This window comes from Topomyia yanbarensis, chromosome 1 (assembly GCF_030247195.1).
Source record: "Topomyia yanbarensis strain Yona2022 chromosome 1, ASM3024719v1, whole genome shotgun sequence".
In the NCBI taxonomy this organism is placed as follows: Eukaryota; Metazoa; Arthropoda; class Insecta; order Diptera; family Culicidae; genus Topomyia; species Topomyia yanbarensis.
Window position 1 is genome coordinate 59494327 of NC_080670.1, and position 22570 is coordinate 59516896.

Sequence of the window (22570 nt, forward strand, 5' to 3'; positions counted from 1 at the left end):
AAATTATGCATAAATATGCACACACACACCTCTCTTAGTAAGTGAGATGGGAACTTGTTTCTCTATTTTAAAGTTTGTTTACTGTTACGACTGGTACAGGATCGAAAGCGACTTGCTTGAGGATTTCTGATTGGATGTGTTAATAGGGATGTGACGTATTCGAAGGCTTCAAAGAGAGGTTGTACGTGCCTAAGACCACACACAATCAAGATCGTTTAATTAGGAAGAATTCAAACCCATAAAACATAAGCGAGCCATTTAATTTTTCGCTCAGACTTTCGGTAACAATCTACGGTGAATAATGACCGCCCCGACACTCCTACCACCGCAATCGTCAGCATCCATTCCGGAGATGGTCGCGCCACGATAAGGCCAATATAATGTACAAACCTCGACCGAGTGTCCAAGTGGCCGCACAATTCCATTGACCCTCGTAAAATCAGCAATCCGTGACTGATTCAGGCCCATCAAGCTCATTAAATTGATTGGAAGAAATTGCCGCAACCGCAGCCACGGTGCGTCATTCGCTCCCCAGCCAGCCGTAGAGGCACATCATCTTTGCGGAAGAAGATCCGACCGAAGCGAGACAAAATGAAGAAATAAAACAATCATCTTTGCTCCTGAAAAGGCGTATACGTAGGTATACAATGTCTTGTTGCATAGATCCTTCCCGGTACCGTCGTTCCGGGGGTTGAACGCTTCTTTTGCTCAATGACCGTTAACAATAATGTGCGCTAGCTCGGTTCTCTCGCAGACATTCGCAAAGTGGTCACTGTGCCGGGTGCGGTCATAATAATAAGAGGAAATAAGTAGCTGTCGGGATTATTCTTGGTTCCGTCCGATTCGGACGTGGGCGATTGATGGCTTTTTGGTGCGGAATTTTGCAGCGGGGACCACTCAAAATCTGGTCTAATTAATTTTAGGGGAAAAAACTGTTTTTTTTTTTACAATTGACGTTTGTTTACAGACGCAGTTGTTTTCAAACATTATTATTTGAATGTTCTACTTGCCGTTATCAGCTTAAGTTGAAACCAATCGTTATTTTCTGTTGTGAAATCATTTCCCCTAGTGATTATATTGTTTACTTCGCCTCAGATCATTATTGCGTGAATTTCCTGCTGGAATTTTAAAGAGAAGCGACACTTCAATAAAAACAAAGCTGTGTTCGTGTTCTTCGGAACACTCAACAAAAACTTCACGTCAAATTTACGTGAATAGTAATATGAATAATTTCCACTCTACTTTTCACGTAAATTGGACATGACAGCTATATAATCTGTATCGCATGCATAGTCCAATAAAATATATGTGATTTTCATATAATTGTCGGCGGGTTTTCATAGTCTTGGTCAAAATCTGACACTTCGAAAGTTATTCACAAAATAATTCAACCAAAATTTGACAGCACGAAAAATTTTATTCATGATGTAGAATAAAAAGGTGGAAACGTTTTCTGTGTCTAATTGAGGTTACCAATACATTTCAATAGGAAATGAAGGGGTGGAAACGAAAACGTCCTGTGTCAAGTATTGTTTAGTTTATTTCTTGATGTGGATGTTTACGTTTCGAAGCTCTGTATGACTGTCGTACGTAATGTAATAAAAAAAACTAAGTTTAAAATATCGACAAATGTTCACGCCTCTACCAACTCATAATTATCGCAGCTGTCAATTCTAAATAACTATCTAAATGTCAATCATTTGAAATGGTTCGTTCTCTCGGGTGAATTTTACCATTCGAAAGAAATTAACTTTCGAACTGTCATATTTTAACTAAAAGTTAGAAAAATTCGCCAAAATTTGGTTCACAGTCTAAATAGATGGTTATTATTGTAAAATCTGACAGGTTCTATATTATGTTCACATAAATCTAACTGGTTATCTCGTTAGAAGTTACTTAAAAGTGTATACAATGTTCAATGAAATTTCACGTGAAATTCACCTACCTAAATAAAGTATCTGGTAGTGTCCACATTTCAATTTTTATAGGAATTCGCGATATTTTTTTCATTGTTAGTACTGTTATTTTAAGCTTTATATAGGTTTTCTGGGTCACTGATTCTGATTCTGACGTCGAAAATGTAAAATTCAAAATGGCGGGTCCAATATGGCGACTTTGCTAGGTTAAATGTCATGTTTTTTATATTGGCCTAAAACGTCTTACGGGGGTTTTCAGGGTCGCTGATTTTGATTCTGACATTAGAATTGTCATATTAAAAATGGCAGATCTAATATGGCGACTGGGTTTGACTGAATTTCATGTTTTTATATTGATCTGTAACGTCTTCTAGGGGGTTTCATTGAGTCGCTGAACACGGTGGTGAAGACATAACTGCAAATTTCGTGATAGCGGATTCAATATGGCGACTTTATTAGGCAAAATTTCATATTTTCATACTGGCATAAAATATGACACGAGATAAGACACCAATTCGAAAACAAAATGGGGAGTTTGACGATAAAAGCGATGATGTAAGAACCGTCGTCGTCGTCGTCGAATTTGTAAATTATAATATCAGAATCGAAATTAGCGACCCAAAAAACCCCGTGAATCGAGTTTTATACTGACTTGCAAAATTTGCCAATTACGTAAAATATGGTAGTAATTTTGTAGCCGCCATTTTGAATTTTCTAATTCTGACATCAGAATCGTAATCAGCGACCTCAACAACTCTCGTAAATCGAGTTTTATGCTCATTGTAACAAAATTCGCTAATTACGTAGAAAATGGCTGCCATTGTGTAGCCGCCATTTTGGATTTTCAAATTCTGTTGTCAGAATCGTAATCAGGCACCTCAAAAACCACATAATCTATATTTATGCTAGTTGAGAAGTTATCCCTGCCTCTCAGAACCTTTTATAGACCAACATAATAGTAAATTCTGTTTTGATCATTTTTTTGAAAAAAAAACTGACCTACAAAAAATTCTGCAAAAGATCTACTATTTTGTTCAATGTTTGAGATACTTGCAAACAATTTTTTAGACCTCTTTTTTTCTAGATTTTCGAGTTTTAATTGGTTATATCTAATAAATAATTAACAAATTCACATCATTCTTGTGCTAGTTGTACACACCTAGAAAAAACCGTGTAAATTTACCACGGTGTTCCTAAAACCGTTATTAACTAAAAAACCTGTTTTAATCCACCTAGCGGTGCAATTGTGCCTTTCTCAATCATGAATCACGAGAATGTGTGCGTTGTTTATATTCATTAAAAGCTTTTAAATGCATATATTACATTTTATTATTATACATCACATGACAACTATATACAAGAAAATAAATCATTATTCGAGTTCTAAAATTTTGAAAAAGAAAAAACAGCCACGGTAATATTGAAGTGAAAAAGGTGCGAAATCGGCAAAGTCCCAAAAAGTCGATTTTTAGAAAAAAAAAAATTTTTTTTTCGAGATAACATAAAATCTCGACGTTTCATGCATTTTAAAGATGTTTGGCATCAAAAATACGAATTCGATTTCTGAAATTTCATGAGGTCCCCCCTTTGAAAAAAAAATTTGAGTTCCGGCTTATATGGGAATTTCATATGTGACCGGACGATTTAGTCTATATTTCCGGACCCATATAAGCGATCCGTGCGAAATTTTATTGACATCTATGGGGATATTATAGCTATCATTTGGGACTAAGTTTGTGAAAATTGGCCGAACCATTTCCGGGAAACTGATGTGAGTTCGTAAATTTTGAAAGATGGCCGCTTTTCCCGGGCACTTCCGGAACCGTCTATGGTGGTTAATGTAGTCAACGAAAGTTTGGTTGGCCGTCGGTGACCTAGAACAGCAAATTTAAGTTGTTTGAGAGACATTTTAGCGAAATTTTTACCTTTTTTGCTTTCATCGGAGTATCGGTTTGAATCACAATTTGCTATGTGATCGCACGCCACAACCTGTAACTCCGGAACAGGAAGTCGGATCGGTATGAAATTAAATAGCCATTTACGGGGACGCAATACCTTTCATTTGAGGCCAAGTTTAGTCGAATCGGTCTAGCCATCTCCGAGAAACCGATGTGACTGTTATTCTGAATTTAGATACTTCCGCCGGGGCTTCCGGAACCGAGGATGGTGGCCAATATGGCCAAATAGACTTTGAATGGATGTTAGTGACCTAATACTACAAATCGAAGCAGTTGTGGTCATATTTTGGAAAATTTTTCACCTTTATACATTCATTGCAGAATTTATTAAAATCGACATTTTCTGCGTGTTCGTACTTATCACCCTGTATTTCCGGAACCGGAAGTCGGATCCATTAGAAATTCAATAGCAGCCTATGGGAACGTTGCACCTTTCATTTGAGACTAAGTTTGTCAAAATCGGTTCAGCCATCTCTGAGAAAAATGAGTGACATTTTTGGTCACATACACACACACACATACACACACACACACATACATACATACACACATAAGTGCCTTATCTGCACCGCTAAGAAGCAAGCCCATAAACATGCTATGGGCGGACCTTCGTGTCCCTTCGGCGAGTTAAATAAGAAGAAGCCGTGAGAGTCACACAGCTAAATCTTAACCATTGTGCAGCAGCCCAACAGCTGCTGTGGCAGTCGGTCTCGGAGTCGAGGACAGATGTCGCCCTCTTATCAGACCCGTACAGCATCCCTGCCGGCAACGGCAATTGGGTGTCGGACGGGTCTGGAATGGTGGCAATCTGTACAACGGGAAGGTTCCCGGTTCAAGAGGTAATACACCCCTCCGCCGAGGGTGTGGCGATTGCCAAGATCAATGGTGTGTTCTATTGCAGCTGCTACGCCCCACCAAGGTGGCCAATAGAACAGTTCTACCAGATGATCGACAGGCTCTCGTCGGACCTCGTGGGCCGGAAACCGGTAGTAATAGCGGGAGACTTCAACGCTTGGGCAGTGGAGTGGGGCAGCCGCTGTACAAATAGCAGGGGTCAAGCGCTAATGGAAGCGTTTGCGAAACTCGATACTGTGCTAGCTAATGATGGCTCCGCTAGTACATTCCGTAGAAACGGAGTGGAGGCGTGGATTGATTTGACCTTTGCCAGCCCGAGTCTGGCTCCAGGCATGGAATGGAGGGTAGACGAAGGCTACACCCATAGCGATCATTTAGCAATCCGCTTTAAGATCAACTATGGTGTGCAGCATCCGAGGGCGGGAGATCCCTGTCAGGTACGCGGGTGGAAGTCCAATCACTTTGACAGCGAAGCTTTCACCGCGGCCCTGGGACTGGAGGCCAACATCGACAGTCTAAGCGGGGATGCGCTGGTAGCTGTTCTATCACGCGCGTGCGACGCCACTATGCCGAGAAAAACACTGCCAAGAAACGGTAGATGCCCGGTATACTGGTGGAGTGCCGAGATTGCAGCTCTACGGTCAGCCTGCCTCTGAGCTAGACGTAGGATGCAAAGAGCTCGCACCGAGGATGCAAGAGAGAACCGCCGTGAAGTGTTTCGAGCTGCGAAATTAGCCCTTAACAAGGCTATTAAAAGCAGCAAGAGAGCGTGTTTCGACAACCTGTGTGAGAGTGCCAACGCGAATCCGTGGGGTGACGCCTACCGGATTGTGATGGCCAAGACCAAAGGGGGCTCCTTACCCCCAGAACGGTCTCCGGACCGGTTGGCAACGATTATCGAAGTACTCTTCCCGTCTCGAGCCACAAGCCCCTGGCCACCTGCACTACGAGACAGTGCGGGCACGGTCGAAATGGTGGCTCCAGTGACGAATGAAGAACTACTCGCAGTGGCTAAATCCCTAGCAATGAACAAAGCTCCAGGGCCGGATGGAGTTCCAAACAACGCTCTCAAGGCAGCGATCATAGCGAACCCGAACATGTTCAGGCTAGCTATGCAGAGATGCCTTGACGAGTTCCGTTTCCCCGATAGATGGAAAAGGCAGAAACTGGTGCTGTTGCCGAAGCCCGGGAAGCCGCCAGGCGACCCATCGGCGTACAGACCAATCTGTCTGATAGACACGACTGGCAAACTGCTTGAGAGGATCATCCTCAACAGGCTCACCCCGTACGCAGAAGGTACGGACGGTCTGTCAAGCAACCAGTTTGGCTTTCGGAAGGGTAAGTCCACAGTGGACGCTCTCAACTCAGTGATAAATACTGCCGAGATAGCGATCCAACGAAAAAGGCGAGGTATTCGATACTGTGCGTTAGTGACACTTGACGTGAAGAACGCATTTAACAGCGCAAGCTGGGATGCCATCGCGCTCTCGTTACACCGGCTTAGCCTACCGGTGGGTCTGTATCGGATCCTGGAAAGTTACTTCCAAAACCGCGTACTGATATACGAGACCGATGCCGGTCAGAAAAGGGTTCCGATTACCGCCGGAGTCCCGCAGGGCTCGATCCTAGGCCCGGTGCTATGGAACCTCATGTATGACGGGGTTCTGAGACTGAAGTTCCCTCCTGGGGTCAAGATCGTCGGCTTTGCTGACGACGTAACCTTGGAGGTCTACGGGGAGTCAATTCCTGAGGTAGAACTAACCGCAGAACACGCGATTAGCACGGTGGAGGAATGGATGAGCGCGAGAGGCCTGGAGCTCGCTCATCATAAGACGGAGGTAGTTATCGTCAACAACCGCAAGTCGGCACAACATGCAGTTATCCATGTGGGAGAAGTCGCGATCACTTCACAGCGAAGTCTGAAGTCTCTCGGAGTCATTATAGACGACAAGCTGACCTTCGGCAGCCATGTCGACTATACATGCAAGAGAGCGTCGACTGCTGTTGCGGCACTATCGAGAATGATGTCCAACAGCTCAAAGGTGTGCGCCAGTAGACGTAGGTTACTGGCAGGCGTTGCCGTATCTATCCTCAGGTACGGCGGCCTGTCATGGTCAAGAGCACTGAGGGTAACCAGTTACCTACAGAAACTGGAGAGCACCTACCGCGTGATGTGCCTCAGAGTGATATCTGCCTACCGCACGGTATCACACGATGCATCCTGCGTGATAGCGAGCATGATGCCAGTCGGGCTGGTCATTCGGGAAGATGAGGAGTGCTTTGAGCTACGTGGAAATAGGGGAGCCCGCGAGCGCACCAGGGTGACCTCGGTCGCCAGATGGCAGCGTGAGTGGGACAACTCGAAAGGTAGGTGGACCCGCCGGCTGATACCTAGCATATCGAGCTGGGTGGGAAGACCCCATGGGGAAGTTCACTTCCACCTGACACAATTCCTGTCAGGCCATGGCTGTTTCCGTCAGTACCTCCACAGGTTCGGGCACGCGGAGGTCCCAGTGTGCCCGGACTGCCCAGGTGTAGATGAAACTGCCGAACACATACTGTTCGTATGTCATCGGTTCGACGTCGAAAGAAGAGCAATGCTTGACGTCTGTGGCTGGGACACAACCCCGGATACCCTTATTCAGCGGATGTGTCAAACGGTGGAGAAGTGGAACGCAGTATCGGCTGCTACCATCCAGATTGCCAGTAGGCTACAGGTAATCTGGCGAACCGAGCAACAGACGGCGGGCACGGCTAACTAGTGATTGATTAGCTGGAGCGAAAAAGGCCAAGCGCAAAATAAGAGAGTGAATGGTCTGTTCATGCCGAGGTAGGTTGGCGCAGCGAATGGCAACCGCGTAAGGGGTAAACCCAGCCACCCCGAAGCAAGACAGAAGAGTGAGTGTATAGGCGTATAAGTGGACTGCCTCATGCCAAGACGGGAGGGTCGTAGCGTAGTATGTTGGAACTTAGCTATCGATGCCTCATGGCGTGGCAGAGGAGTGAAAGGGTGAGCATCCAAGTCAGTCTCACATTGCATGTTAAGGGTGAGCATAAAAGTCAGCCTCACAGGTTGGTAGAGGCTAGCACAAAAGTCAGCCTAGCAAGGAATGAAAAAGGTGAGCACAAAAGTCAGCCTCGCATGGTATGTCAGAAGTGGGGCCTAAGAAAAATGTCCCACATGGGATGCCAGAGGGAGTGACAAAGGTACAATAGAGTGGCACGATTGAGAGTGAATCAGGTGATAGGGTGAGCACCCAAGTCAGCCTCACATGGATGGGTAGGGCGAGCACAAAAGTAAGCCTAGCAAGGAATGAGTAAGGTGAGCACACAAGTCAGCCTCGCATGGAACGTAAAAGGTGAGCACAAAAGTCAGCCTCATGTGGGAGTGTTTGAGAGTGAATCAAAGTGTGATTGAGAGAGCACCCAAGTAAGCCTCATACAGGATGTATGATCGCGTGAGTGAGAGTGAATGAGTACATTTAGTACAGCCATCCCCCCAGAAGTAATACCGAGAGGTAGTTCCTGGGAGGAATGATGGCGGAGCCCAATGGAGTTTAGTCGGTATTAATGGCTGGTCACCATTCGAGTCCGACACGCCCCCAGTGCACCCCGTGTGGTAGATTGGACCCTACCGTTAGCACGTGTACTGGGCTAGGACATAAAGGTCTTCTCCATTGTAAAAAAAAAAAAAAAAATACACACATACATACACACACAGACATTTGCCGAACTCGACGAACTGAATCGAATGGTATATGTCACTCGGCCCTCCGGGCCTCCGTTAAAAAGTCGGTTTTCAGAGCAATTGCAATACCTTTCTATTGAGAAAGGCAAAAATGACCATAAATTTGGCATACGGCATTCGACAGATACATAGCATCTTCTCAGTGAATTTCAAAATGATCCATCGAGGGATTCGAGAGATATGGCGATTTGAAGTTTTATGATACGTTTCATAAGGCTACCAGCAAACACCCACGGGTTTGGTCTAATCTCTATGAACAAAAAAATATTTGTCTACTTATTTAGTACATGGCATTCAAAAGCTATAGTAATCAAGCATATCCCCTGCAAGTTTGGAAATATTTCATTGACGGAATCGAAAGTTATAACGGTTTGGATGTGGTATGCGGTCATAGATGGGTTTTCTACCAGACTTCAAGCGTGAATCCATGTTTGTCCATTGACTATTTAGATCGTTTATACGTGTCGCGACTTTTAAAGGAAAACCTTACCATTTAATTACATAAATATAATGCACGAAAGGTGTTATTTATATGGTGCACTGAAAAAATATGGAAATAGGGTTGTCTACCAAACGTTAAATATAATGTGTAAATTATAAAAAATAGATGAAAGTTGGAATGTTTACTTCAAAAGGCCATATCTCAATGGTATTATTGAACAGGTAGACGTTTCATCGTTAATTTTCATCAAGAAGAATATAAAATAGAGTTGGCTACTTCAAACAATAGACAACTTAATTATCCTCAACTATATGTATTATCACTATTTAGTAAATATCTTTATATTCAAAACGACGACCTATCAATTTCTATACATTAGTTGAATGCAACGAACGCAAACTATAAATCATGGAAAAATAAAACCATAAATTCAATACATATATTCAAAAATATGAAGGTATTTGCTGATTCAGATCAATTTATGTTATGATACGGTTTTTGTTGGAAATTTTGTACAATCGTGATTCGCTGGTTGGGTTGACAGATGTTAAAACTGGGGGATGTTATTAGTAGGGGGATCAAAGGGGATGTTATTAGTACAAGTTCATCTGCTCATATCTCTAACTATTGTCATTTTCTCATGTTAAATTCAATTCGACAATCAATTGAATTTAACATGAGAATTTGACATTCAGATGTCGAAAATGGACCAACTAGCGCGGAGGTCCAACTAAAAAGCGGCTCCTGTTAAAAATTGAGCGACCAGCGAATCACGACTGTGTTAGTTTTAACATTTCATATATCCATAATTTGTAGTAAACAGCAATTGCAATCAACTAGTATATAAAAATTGATAGGCCGCTATTTTTAATACAAAAATAATCACTAAATAATTATAATACATATAGTTGAGACCAATTATATTGTCTATTTATTTATGTAGCCAACTCTATTTTATATTCTTCTTGATGAAAATTAACGATGAAACGTCTACCTGTTCAATAATGAAAAAATAATTAGAATCAGTCAACATACCATTGAGATATGGCCTTTTGAAGTAAACATTCCAACTTTCATCTATTTTTTTTAATTTACACATTATATTTAACGTTTGGTAGACAACCCTATTTCCATATTTTTTCAGTGCACCATATAAATAACACCTTTCGTGCATTATATTTATGTAATTAAATGGTAAGGTTTTCCTTTAAAAGTCGCGACACGTATAAACGATCTAAATAGTCAATGGACAAACATGGATTCACGCTTGAAGTCTGGTAGAAAACCCATCTATGACCGCATACCACATCCAAACCGTTATAACTTTCGATTCCGTCAATGAAATATTTTCAAACTTGCAATGGATATACTTGATTACTATATCTTTCGAATTCCATGTACTAAATAAGTAGACAAATATTTTTTTGTTCATAGAGATTGGACCAAACCCGTGGGTGTTTGCTGGTAGCCTTATGAAACGTATCATAAAACTTCAAATCGCAATATATCTCGAATCCCTCGATGGATCATTTTGAAATTCACTGAGAAGATGCTTGGATACTGTATCTTTCGAATGCCGTATGCCAAATTTATGGTCATTTTTTTTAGTTAATAACGGTTTTAGGAACACCGTGTTACGTCTCCTGACCATGACATATACGAGCATCAAAAATTACATAGGGGAGCCCGGGGCTAGTTGGCGGTTGGGGTAAGTTGGCGGAATCCTCTTTTCTCCGTTTGTAATAATTTTTTTGAGCATACTTTGTAAATTTTCATAATTTTAAACATCTTGTGTTATTTAAGGTGGTTTTCAATATATTCCTCGAATGATTATATCTTTCGATAGTGCGTGAAAAGAGCTTCCAGTATCCTTATTGATATTACACCTATTTATACACAAAATCAATTTTTTAAATCCTTTTTCATAAAATATGCTGCTGGGGCAAGTTGGCGGTACTATTTACAGTGCAAAAATAGTCATCAAATATTTTCATTTCTGGAATTCACTCCAAAGTAAGAGAAACTTTTTCTTGTGTCTCTCGTCAATGCAGGGGACAATTATTTCGGAAAATCGCCTGAATAACTTCGAAGATTTGCTTTTGAATATGGAGTACGCGTCGAAGTTAGAATGACGGGGCATTGAGACTGAAATACAGTAAAAATTGTCGAATAATATACAGTTTTATTGAAAAGACAATCCCCACATTTCATAAGGATCACTGATGTAATCGGATTTCCATTTGATTGCTTATTTTCTGGCATTCCACCAACTTACCCCGGGGCTGGGCTTTTCCGCGTCACATATTTTTGTCTCTAGCAATGAAGACAACGTATCAATCATTTTCATATAATTCAGAGATTTTGGCAATAGTCTGCCCTTTCATGTAACCTGTTCTATTTTGCAAGATCTACCAAAATCAAAGCGGTAAAAAATGAAAATTGAAAACACCGCCCACTAGCCCTGGTCTCCCCTAGTTTTGCGTTTGATTTTAATTTTACATGCCGTTGAATTTTACTTCACATATGGCGTTTGTTTAAAATGTTGAAGAGTGTAATTTTATGGCACTGCGCATGAAAAGTACATCTTCTATGTAAAATTAAACAGAACACTGTTATATTTCGTCACTTCGTCAATTACGGTTTGTTAGATTGTGGCAAGTTTGGAATTGCGTCAACGATAAAATTCAGATTTTTTTAGTGTGTACTGCTTGCATCCCTAAGAGTGGTTTTCGTTTGAGGCGAAACTGAGTCAGTTCCTAACCCCAACTGCTGTCAAAATGTATGAACTGACAGCGGTTGGGGTTAGAACCTGACTCAGTTTCAGGTTCAATCGAAATCGCCATAAAATAAAGAATTCGTATTTATATGTCAACGCTAGTTAGAAAACCAATTCAACATAAGGAGAACTAGGTCGAAAAGGGTTAAAAGGATAATTTCCAAAGATTAATGTGATACTTTTTTAAACAAAATTTATGATTCACAGTATATTACACAGTTCAACTTTTTTTTTTGTTTTTCTTATAGTCTCAAATTGTAAACAACTAGTATTGAAAATTTAAAAAAATGGTTTAAAATAAGCCGCAAGGCAAAAATGTTTGTAAGCCAAGTTCAAGCCAATGTTTATAACTATAGTAGATTCAATAACCATATAAGTCGAAGTCGGTTGTTGTATTTTAGGTGGAGTTCTGACACAGCCATAATTTCGATTATTTATCCGGTGAGTGATTGAAATTTTGGTTGAATTGAATTCAAAATTGACACTACGGCGGCTGATTTTTTAATACCAAAATATCCGAGCGCTGAATGGAGATTTCACTCGACGCCAAGAATGTTTAAAAAGTATGTTTAAAAAAGGCCAGTTGGCCTTTGTGGAGGGTGATCCTGTGCTATGAATGTTATTTATGAATATGTGCTTCTGGACTGAAATGACACCGCCGATAAAACACTGTAAATAATGGCAAACTTATATGTCTGAAAAAGTATACAATAGCAGAATACAGAATTTGAGCATCCGGAAATTCACGTATGTTTTTTGACGTTTACAAAATTCAAGTAAATCGGATGTGTCTATCTAATTGATTTCAGATGATGTTCAAATACTACTCATCATTTTCATATGAAACATTGAAGTTGACATTTAAAGTCAATCTACAGGTGTTTTCACGTAAATTAAACGTGAGGATTTTTTTTTGGGTGAATCATAGGGGTACGACCAGTGTTGCCACTATTTTTCAAAGAATATCTGTCAATTCCCGCGATGCCCTTTTGTTTTTGTGAAATGTCTGTAGAAGAATAATTAGAATGTCCGTAAAAGTCTGTATATGGTTGTGTAAATCTTAGCAACACTAGAATATTACTTTAAAAGTAGATTGGAAATAGAATACTATTAGGCAATCCATGAGATGTTTCTGATCAGCTGATTATTTCTTGTTTACTTTTTCTGACGTTACTCCGAGGGGTGCGACGTCCAACAATATCGTTGATTCGATCCAACATCAAACGAATCGGACTAACGAAAGATGTTTGTCGGACGAGTTTTTCTGTTCGCAGGAGTAGACTTGTTGACAGAACTCACCGCTGAATTGTCAAACAAATGTCATGGTGGATTGCCTAATTGTGAAGGCAGTTACTCTAGTGCAAATTTGTTTAACACTATTACTCTTTTAAAAGTCTGTAGATATCTGGCATCGCTTCAATTCAACTAAAAATGTCTAGCAAAATCTGTCTCTTGACAGCGTCCTCAAAGTTATCAAAAAAAAATTTCCAGCTGACATATATGAAACTGTCAGCCAATTAAAAAATTTGAATTAGCTCTCCTAAAGTATTTATAATGGTGTTGAAATATGTCGCTGTCAAACTTATTCCGGAGACAATTGGTTGCTCAGATTCCATCATGAAAATAATCCGACCGAAAAGTTATTTTCGATTTGTTTTCCTCCACCTATGACAGGTACAGGAAAACAAATCGCTGAACACACTAATACAGTTACAGATTGTTAAGTATTCTATTGAACCTTCATCAATCGATGTTTGTTAAATTTAAGAAGAACACAAGAAACACAAATTTCTGGAACAGTTGCAAAAAACATTGGCTGTACCAGATAAATCTGGCATATGGCATCCCTGTGTGCGATTGAATAGTAATACATATTCCGATAGGAGATGGCACGCACTAGGGCATAGCAAAAAAAATAAAATTTAATTCTCAAAGGCCCCCCCCTCTCATATTGTGACAAATGTCAAAGTTAGCTCAGATGCCAAATTTCACATCATTTAGACAATTTTAGACCCCCGCCCACTTCACTTGAATTTTTTTGAAATTGGTACTATGGGAAAATATGGAGGCAAAATACATTAAATGCTATAACTTTTGAAGTAGCAATCAGAAAATTACAATTTATACCTCTTTTGAAAGGAAATAATCTTAGTAATTGAATGGATAGTCTTGTTACTACGAAAATACGGGAAAGTGGGGTACTGGGTCATTTTGGCCCCAAAATCCCATATTTTTAATGTTTTTTCAGCTCCGTGATGCAAATCATACATATTTTGTAGTTTTTCTAATGTGAAACAATCTCAGAAATCGAACGGAACCCTTTTGACCTTAGTCCGAATACGAGAAGTTGGGGTTATAGGGCTTTTTGTCATTCATATTAAATTGTATCATTTTCTCATGTATATATCTCTATTATTCTTCAATCAATTTTCATAAAATGTAACTTCAATAAATGTAACAAAAATATCTCCATTCAAATACTAAAATTATTTCTTTTCAAAAGAGGTATTAATTATAATTTTCTGATTGCTACTTCAAAAGTTTTAGCATTTAATGTATTTTTCCTCCATATTTTCCCATAGTACCAATTTCAAAAAATTTCAAGCGAAGTGGGCGGGGGTCTAAAATTGTCCAAATGATGTGAAATTTGGCATCTGAGCTTACTTTGACATTTGTCACAATATGAGAGGGGGGGCCTTCGAGAATTCAATTTTTTTTGCAATGCCCTAGCACGCACACACCCCATCGTTCAGTAAACTGACATTTTTTTACCATGCGTTATGTTTGTTGATATAAAAAGATATAAATTCCCAAAATTCCGCAGAGTTCATCTATTTGTTCGCTTTCGCAAATAGGCCTACAAACAGTAACACATCTTCTAAACAATCTGTGGTACGGTATGAATGTTACAATTGATTTTGTCTTCTGTGAAAGTGTATGTTTTGATTTTGGTTATAAAACAAAAATAAGAAACAGAATCGACGGCATCCATTTTAGCTGCCATATTGTCACTGTGTCTAGAAACTAAAAACGCTCAATCCTCTCTATAACGGCTCTTACACGTTCAATATTTTCGTCAATACTAGAAAGTATTGACAAAAGTATTGAATGAGTAATGGGGAAAAAGTTCGATTATCGTCAATATTGACAAAAATCAGATTTTTCCATTAATTCTGACAACACTTCTTCGGGAGGGGGAACTTTCAAATGTGTGCGTGCGAACTGCTAACACCTATCACACACACTAAGATAAATCCAGCAGTAGTTATGTTATTTGTTCGCGCAAGGCGGTAGTGATTTTGGAATATTTTTAAAATGGAAGATTTTGATAATGAGAAATCAAAAGACGAGGTATTTGCGAGTTTCATTGAAACTTCTGAAGGTCTTCCGGAGTTGTGGAACTCAGCTCATCCACATTACTTGCACAAAACTAAAACCAACAGGCTTTGGAGAAGTTGCTTCTGGTATATAAACAGATTATGCCGGAAGCGATGTGAAACACAAAATCAATGCTCTTCATACAAATTACCGGAAGGAGCTACGAAAAATAGTATCGTCCTAATCCTCCGGAAAAGCAACAGACGAAATTTCCTCTTGGGTCTTCCACGCGCTGAAATTTCTTCGCACCAACGGTCAGTAAATGCCAATATAACGTTTGTGAGTTCTAAAGTACTTATTATAACTTTTTATTTACATAGCGTACATATTAAAACATTGCGAAATTTTGTTTAACTCCGTTGTGGCGTGATCCGATGCTTATAAGTATATTTGGTCAGATTAACTGGGCAATGTCTTCGCAGGCACTTAGTACCATTCTGTTTTACAGATATCACCAGAAAACCCTGTATGCGGCGAAAGGTATTAACGATATACTTTTCGAAGCAAGCTTAGGTAATTTGCATAGAAAATCTGTCGCCAGGTATTAACGGAACGTGTCGAAAAATCTACCACGAAGAGTTTCGTTGCAACCGCAATATTCCGAGGCGATCGTAAATTCCTAAAAAAAAGAAAGCAGCAGCGATGAAGAGCCTGCACAAAAAATTGAGAACATGGACGATCATTTCAAGGAAGTGGGCGTTTTGGCCGATGAATATGCCGCAGGCTTCGATAAACCCTACTTATACGCAGAGTCCATATTTACTGACACAGGAAGTACGTCCCAAACAGATTCGACACCAAAACCTTCCGATGAACCAGAGTCAGACACTATAAATCCCATTAACGATAAAATATAACATATAAATGTTCAAATTTCCAATTTTACTGCAACGCCTTTTATGTGTCCTACCCTGAGGGTAATGAAAATTTTAACTGCCTTTTTTTTCGAAACCGCATTTTTTTGCGGTGGCCGGAAATATAACTCAAACAAATGATTTTTTATCGTTTTGAAATTTTCATAGTGCTTTTGAAATTGCTTTCTACAGCGACGTACGTAGAATATTATTTTTCATCGTATATTTTTTTTTAAATAAACCATTTTGATTCTGAAACGAAAACACTATTTGTGTTTCTGGTCAAACACCTAGTTCTACGTGATGTCCCGGCTGTGAAAGAGTTCTGATTAGGCTGATTGGAATTAATGGAATCGAAATTTGGTATTTTTATTTTTTGTATATAAAAACTAGTATTATAAATTCCATTTTATGGATCTCGATTCATCTTTACATAGCGTTAATCAAAATTTCCGGAACCTTCCATTTTTTTCGCGCTCTACAACAATGTAACCCCTTAATAAAATTGTCCCATTCTGGTTAGAGAAAATAATAAAAATTTCTACTAGTTGTTGATCAGCTACACCTGCTATACAAACTCGAAAAAATCAAGTTTTAGTAAAGTAACACAATCTATATATAGCTTTTCATAGATTCTAACAAACAACATTACCATAAAACCGATTTGAACCATTTCCAACCAAAAATTACATACCAAAATTACGTTATTTCTGGTAAACCGCGGAAAAAGGTTGCGGAAAGAAAGTTATAAGGGATTCCATGAGAAACCGGCCGTCCGCAAAATATTACTATCGTCGAGTCGAACGAGGCTTTGCAGTTGAATTTGGTTTATGAATCTCCATGATTTTCTCTGGCAATTGCAATATTATGATACAAATGCAATTTTTGAATAGGGCATAGACGTTTCTACGTGCATTAATTTCAAATATTGTTTGTTCGATTACTGTATTTTATACAGCAAAACTACCTGAGAACGAGTTACAGGGAATACATACTTCTGTGTAAAAGAATATACATTGAAAAAAATGCGTCATTTTTCACAAAAATAAAAATTTATATTTATGTTATGTTTATTATTTCGTCAAAAAAAATCTGAAGAGAAAAGAAACGTTTTGAATGGGATTGCATGATGGAGAACTTATCGGTAAAAAAGTGTTTCTAACAATAACTTAATACCGTAAACCGGGGTGACATTGATCACTTTTCGAAGTAATCATTACATATTTTTAGACGCAACACATTTTATTCAAGTTTAATATTTTTAAACCATGTACTGATGTATGGAGAACAAGTTTGGATGGTTTTACCTAAAATTGTCCGCTTACAGCTATTTTTCCTAAAAATAATTTCAAGTTGAAGTCTGTTTTCATATTCCGGGGTGACTTTGATAACCTGCATGTTCACCCACATTAAATTGTTGATGTCAATGTTTTTCGTTCAAATGTTTCTGGAAAGATACTCATTGTTAAATAGATATTAATTGGTATTATAAAAAGTATTTCAATGTACTGTACAATTCGAGTAACCAAAATTCGTATAATTTGTGTCCAACTAGAATAAAATATTCTGAAAACCTTGAAAACTGCGAAAATGGTATTATTTCAGTGCTTTATCAATGTACAAAAAGTTTCATTCATTTTAACACGTTGGAATATTGAACAATAAAAAAATGTTGCGAATTTTCACAAAAAAATTGAATTTAAAATAAACAAACTCTTGAAATTAAATTTCGCACATCCCAATCTAAAGAAAATAAAAACTCGTTTGTAATTTATTATTCTTGCTCAAATCTGAGATTTATTTGTTTTATAAAAATAGACACTTTACGAAGATTCGTAAAAATAAAGGGAAAGTCAAATTTCGGTGTTTTGTAGTTTTTGTACTCAAAAACCGAACAATATACTCAAAAAGTATAACCAATCAGTATTTTATAAGTTTAGAGTAAAAATAATTTCAAATTAAAATGATTCGGTAGACTATTCTGGTTTAATAAGCGATCTACGAAAAAAGTTTCGAGTGATCAAAGTCACCCCGATGATCAAAGTCACCCCGGTTTACGGTACTTAATTTTTAAATTTAATTTTTAAATGTCATACTAATAGACATACAAAACTGTAATTTTATTACAGAATTCAATTCTAGGTATCATTTTAAATCAAAATGCATTTTAAAAAATCACCCAAAATGCGATAGTTGTCGAGATATGTGAAATTTTGCTTCAACAATAACAATTGGTTCGCGTAATTAAGTTGTTCACGTTACCCCCTCATAAAATGTCAACAATCTAATATTTATTGTTTTAAAAGGCGTAAAAAACTCTTTCAGTGTGTTTGGATCACGGAGAAGCTTTCAATAAAAACGTTTTCCTAACAACAACTTTTGAGATATGTTTATAATTCATACTATTTGCAGTCAAAAAATCAAATTTTCTTTTTGAATATTATTCTGAATAACATTTTAAATCAAAATGCTCATAACAAAAATTTTTCCGAAATACGATAGTTCTCGAGCTATTTAAAATTTTGTTTTAACAACACAATAATTTTATTTTATTACAAACTTTTCATAAGTTATTCGCGTTTCTCCATCAACAAAAATAGGTTTTTTTTTTTTCAAAAGACCCATAAAATTTCCTGTAACAGTACCCTTGACTTCAAGGCGATATTGTAAACCTTTTAAAAACTGTACGAAAGCAATAAAAATATTATTCAAACATAGGATTAAACTATTTAGTTGCATCATATTTTGGTTGTTTTCATGTAGCTTTCAAATGGATTAAAATATCGCCTTGATGTCAGAAAGGCGTTGTTGATGGAGAAACGCGAATAACTTATGAGAAGGTCGTAATAAAATAAAATAACTGTGTTGTTAAAACAAAATTTAATTTATATCTCTAGAACTAGCACATTTCAGAAATTTTTTATTCTATTTTGATTTAAAATGGCATTTAAAATCATATTCAAAAAGAACATTTTATTTTTGACTACAGATAGTATGAATCCATGCTTTCACATTTAAATGGTTTTTGTTGAGAAAATATAAAAAATGGTTTTTTTCAATTAGAATTTTTAACGTAAATTTTATTTTTGCGAAAAATTTAAAAAAAAATTTTTTCAGTGCATCTTTTTCGTATAGAACTATTCATTTCCTGTAACTCGTTCGCAGATAGTTTTGCTGCATAATATACAGTATATATACATTCACATTTAAAAGGTTTCTGTTGAGAAAATATAAAAAATGTTTTTTTTTTCAATTAGAATTTTTAACGTAAATTTTTATTTTTGTGAAAAATGACACATTTTTTTCAGTGCATCTTTTTTGTATAGAACTATTCATTCCCTGTAACTCGTTCGCAGATTTTGCTGCATAATATACAGTAATCTAACAAAAAGTGTTTGAAATTAATGCACGTAGAAACGTCTTCGCCCTTTTTAAAAATTGCTCTTGACTTAAAATAATCTTCGTGACTATGGAAAGTGTTCAGTCTTCCATGCCGGTGAAGCGTGCAAAGTTTCATCGGAATTTAAGATGGTCGGTCACGATTTTAACTATTTTTGGACAGATCTCCGGAAATCTTTACTATTTCGTTAATTTCAACCAGAATTAGGAGCAACAACCGCCAGCTTTTCAAATGTGTTTAAAAATATACGTACATTTTCAAATAGTTAGGACTTTTCTTTTTTCACGAAAAGAAGCTTCTTTCTTGTATCCTAATGCAGTCCACCCTTTTAAATGTACACTTTTTTAACATAAACTACCCAAACAAACGAATGAATTCGCCATATTTTGGAAGAAACCGTTGATTTAATAAACTAAAATTTGATACTAGTTTTTCGCGTTTCGGATTCTCCTCATTGGTAACTAGCACCATCTTAGTGTCAATTAGATGATAAATCTAAACTAGCACCAAAATTAGCACTAGTTAGACGTTCAATCCTAAACCCAAAACAATATACTCAAAAATAATCCTCAAATAGACAGTATTCGAAGAGGTTTCTTGTGGACGAATTTATTCTGATTTTGTTTCCACTTACTTGGAGTCATTTATTTCGCTTCATGTTTTGCGAGATATGTTCGATCCGAGGATCATGAGTTAGCTATCAGAAGGATCGATATAACTATGGTAAAACTTATAAAACATTCAATATCTACACTTGGTGTCTTCAGTAAAGTTGTTCGCAAGAGAAAAAGCTATAAATTTGCAGAAGACACTATCTCAATATAAGAAAATTAATGAAAATGTCTCACTTTTATCAAAAGAAATATCATATTACATCCTTTAATTTCTCCGAACATGCTATTGACTTCAACTTAGCGATTTCGGTATTAATAGTTGATTGCATATTTTTAGTCCCATTTCCAGATATTGGAAAACGGTAATAATCCGTCGTTCATGATAATTATAATGTATAGAGTGTTTATCTATGTTGTCAATTTGGACAATTAATTTCAAAAAACTGCAAAAATCCCCTTTTTTAACATACAAATATCCATATCTTGGAAACTAAACATTGGAATCAAAAACAAATTAATAGCGTTAAGTGTTAGGCCTTTCGTTTGAAATTGGTTTGGATAAGATCGGTTCAGCCATTATTGCTGAAAATGAATGAGAGTTTGTACGTTACATACATACACACGATTTGTCCCAAATCTTCAAGGTGAGTCGATTTGTATACAAGACTCGGCCCTCCGGGCTTCAGAAAAACTCTTGACAGTTTGAGCGAATTCTCTTATATTCTGTTATAAGAAATGTAAAAAGCAAGCCAAAAGTTAGTAACACTAGACTCCCAGTCAAAAAGGGCACGTTGCTGGCTAACGGACGGCTGTTTTCCAACTCCGATGCACTAATTGCCCTTCAATTTGCCAGCAAATTGCTGGCAATTAGGGGGCTATTTCAAATGCAACATTTGGGCGATTTGCCGCCATCATTTTTAACCCGCTCTACTCGCCTTTAAATCGCCCCCAAATTGCCCCGGAACGCGCCCTTAATCGCCCTTAATTGCCTAATATGAAAATTACAAATATTACTTATTTTCGGATTCATTATCTACTCACAAAAACTTATCACTACACTAGGTAATCATCACCAAACTATAGGAGGAATCAATGGTGAAATTGGCACTGTACACGAAAACTTACCACAATCTGACTTTTATTGTTAGTTTAGGTCAGATATCTTGTTCCACTATATTTACACACGATTCCACAATTTCCCACATTTGTTGGCTAAATGAAGTGCACTAGACAAACAAAATACAAGCGATAATACGCCAATCGTTTAAAAAAACTATTTTAAGCTTAAGATGAACATGAACCGCCATGTTTGAAAAACGCAAAAACAACCAAGTCCTTTTCAGCCGCCAGAAAATTTGTCTAAGTGTTGAAATTGCCTTTAAATCGCATTCGCAAATTGCATTTGTTCCTAGGGGCAATTAGCACAGGCGAATTGAGTTAAACGTCAAACTGTTTAAATCGCCTGACCATGTTCGTCCGCATTTTTCTTTTGACCGGGCTGGTACAGACTTACACCGATGAATTATTTACAAAGGCTTTGAAATTTCTTGAGCACATTTGATAGCTGCACGTGAAAAACATGTTGTATTTAACCAGTAGGGAGAAATTTGGGATTTTTGTGTTGGTTTTGCTATAGATATATTAACCTTCAACCTGACTGTGCTCATATTGCCGCCTCACTTTCCCCTCCGTGCGGAATGTCAAATTTTTCACCACTACGCCATCTCAGCGCCGACACGCACTCGCATCTTTCAATAATAGACACCGCTTGCTTGGGTGAGGTGAATGCGTACCTAACCTATACAGGAAATGTAATTTATTTCGGTACATTAATTTTGCATCTGCAACGGCGTGCTAGGCGAAGGAGAAGCACTGTGACATGCAGTGTGACAGAGAAGATCGATGAGGAGGAAGACCATTTCATTGTTTAATAATTTTATGGCATGTTTTGTATTCTTTCGCGCTTGTCGCGTGGCGTAGATTCTTGTCACAGTGTGAGATTCGACACGCCGCTTGACGGTAGGGGTGCGCTGTCACATTAGGTTTGGTGTTTTGAATACAGATTGGCCCCACATGAATAGGAATAGGCTTGTCAGTCAGCGGAGCGGGTGTGGGCATTCCAGTACATATAGAACGAGTTGAGGAATCGAATAAATATGTCAAATTTGGACATAATTTTAATATGCATAAGCGGAACGATTAGCGGGGTACACCGTTATGATTTTTATTGGGAACAAAACAACTGTTTTCTTCGATTTATTTCAATCGTTTCTGGCTGACTACAGTGATTCAATTCAGACTGAAATACGCGAGAGCTCAGAAAAAATAAGATGAATAAGAAATTTATGTCGAACTAAGAGCAAAAAAAATCCTGTTTTTGTAATGTATTTTTGTTGGTCGAAGGATGCTACTATTGGTTTTTCTACAAAATAATGTACTTCTTTGATTTTTTATTTGGATTATAAAGGTTTTAACCTTAGTGTCATTCTGATTGGAAAAAAATCTTTAGCCCTATTTACGGGGCTGGAAATCGAACCCATGTGAGTTGCATACAAGGCAATCGATTTACTAACTACACTTACATGCTGTCCTAACCAAATTAATCGATTGGATATGGTCGAATAATTAA

At 37.9% G+C, this 22570-nt stretch overlaps 1 protein-coding gene across 4 annotated transcripts in view; it reads left to right on the forward strand.

The window, feature by feature from the left end:
- LOC131677719 (sterile alpha motif domain-containing protein 5) overlaps positions 1-22570 on the forward strand; it is a 668233-nt gene that overhangs the window by 352661 nt on the left and 293002 nt on the right. The gene's annotated exons all lie outside the window — the stretch shown is intronic.